Raw genomic sequence first — 2,440 nt, 5'->3', positions numbered from 1 at the left:
GTGACGTTGAAAGGAAACAATAAAATAATAAAATATATATATATAAAACAATAAAAATTCTCACGACGTTTCGACCATAACACAAACGGTCATCATCACACCTGATGACCGTTTTTTATTGTTTTTTATATATTTTATTATTTTATTGTTTCCCTTCAACGTGACTTTACCGAAAGAGCTAAGAATATGGAGTAAACTTGTCAATGTCACAACGGATGGATCGCAAAATTTAACTGGAAAAAATGTTGGGCTGCTAAAAAGAATCCAGAATAAAGTGAAAGAGGAAACCCTGACCAGGATCTTATTTTCCTTCACTGCATCATCCATCAGGAATCCCTGTGTAAGTCTGTATTGCAGATTAATCATGTCATGAATCCAGCCGTAAAACTTGGTAACTTTATACGAGCAAGGGGACTTCAGCACTGTCAGTTTATTATGTTCCTGGAGGAAACTGATGCGGATCATCAGGACGTGCTGTACCACTCTCGTGTCCGCTGGTTAAGTTTGGGGGAAAGTGTTACAACGAGTGTGGGAGCTGAAAGAGGACATCATCGCATTTTTGGAGTTGATGGGGAAATCTGACGAATTCCCTGAGCTAAGCGACAAGAACTGGCCTAGTGACATTGCGTTTGCTGTGGACATATTTTCACACATTAATGAGCTGAATGTGAAACCGCAGGGGAAAGATCAGTTTGTTCACGACATGCACAAACATGTGGAAGCCTTCAAATCCAAGCTCACTTTGTTCTCCAGACAAATTGCGAACATATATTTCGCTCATTTTCCCACACTTGCCATGCAGGAAGAGGCACCGCGAAACGCAAAAAATACAGCAAATCACTTGAGGACCTGCACGGAGAATTCTGCCATAGGTTCTCTGATTTCGAAAACATTGAACAGTCACTTCAGCTGGCGTCCCTTCCCCTGTCACAAGAACTCTGAAACAGCACCACAGGAGCTGCAGTTGGAACTGACAGATCTTCAGTCTGACTCCGTCCTAAAGGGGAATTTCAACTCTGTTAAACTGAATGAATTTTATGCTTCACTTAACAGAGGCACGTTTCCAAACCTCCGGAGGACTGCGCAGAAGATGCTGACTTTGTTTGGCTCGACTTATGTGTGTGAGCAGACATTCACCGTCATGAACGCCAACAAAGCCCGTCACAGATCAAAGTTACCAACCAAAATAACTCCAGACTTGGATGCACTGGCAAAAATGGGAGATCAACAACACCGTTCCCACTGAAACCGACAGGGATGATGTGTTGCTGCAGCGAGGTTGGAGCCAAATCTCCGACACACAGCCTGCGTGGCCGCTCTAACCCGTCAATGTAGATAATGAAGAAGGTCAAGTGAGGTCATTGGTTTGGGCGCAGGCCTCAGATGTTACCATGATGTTTGATCAGTCACGTTACGACATGTTCTTGTATTGTTCATGTTCGTGCAATTTGTTAAATTTCCTTGCAAATGTAGTGGGTTCCAGGACACGGAGACGGCAGAATAGAAGCAGCACTATTTATTTAAACCTTAACAAGGGTTACACTAGAAGGGGTAGCGGCCCCTCCACCCGTATAACTCAGGAACACACCCCAGGCTCTCTGGCCTAAGCTCTAGGCTCCCAGTTCCTCCTGGTAGGGCTCTAAGGGAGGCTATCAGATCCGGCCCTGGTTAGGCACAGATCTCGGCACCCCGCCGACCAGACCGGCCCTTAGAAGGACTCTGACTCTGGGGCTCTGGGGCCGCACCACTGGCTTGCTGTGCCGGCCCTGAAAAGGGCAGCGGTCACAGGAGTTCCAGGGTCTCACCTAGCTGGCCTTCTTTCTTCACTGGTTGCTTCAGCCTCGGGCCCCACACTCTGCCCCGAGCTCCCTGGCTCCCCGCACTTTATACCCACTGGAGCCTTAGCGGACGTTGTTGTAGCCACCAAGGTGTGGGTGAACCACACCTTCCCGTGTCATGTGTTTATTCCCCATAGCACCCCTACACAAATAAATGCTTTGCTACCTGTTAAAGGCCAAATCCTTTCATGTCATGATTTCTACATGTCATTTATATTAGTTCACACAAACACTCCATCTGTTCCTGGCCCAACCCCTCTGTCAAATTTTAGAACCCATTGTGGCCCGCGAGTCCAAAAAATTTGCCACCCCTGAACTAGGGCAACATTTTAAGTGGTTTGTGAAATGTGAGGTTCCGTTGATCGATGTTGAATATTTTATAGCTCCTCCGGTTCCACCCACCCACCCCTTTTTCTGCTCCTACCCCTTTTTCTCCAAACGGTAAGTAAAGTACTGTCCACCTTACATTCTGCCTTTACCACTTGCCAAAGGCTACCACCACCAATCACGGCGGAGAATGTATGGGGGTGGTGCTCTTAGTCCGCCGATTTAACGTCCGAAGCTGCTTTGAAGCGAATCCTCAGAAGCCATGCCTGCGTGGC

The sequence above is a fragment of the Petromyzon marinus genome, chromosome 9 (assembly GCF_048934315.1).
Source record: "Petromyzon marinus isolate PM22_M1 ecotype Great Lakes invasive population chromosome 9, UKy_Petmar_22M1.pri1.0, whole genome shotgun sequence".
Taxonomy (NCBI): domain Eukaryota; kingdom Metazoa; phylum Chordata; class Hyperoartia; order Petromyzontiformes; family Petromyzontidae; genus Petromyzon; species Petromyzon marinus.
The sequence above is the reverse complement of the archived record's forward strand: the minus strand, read 5'-3'. Positions refer to the sequence as shown.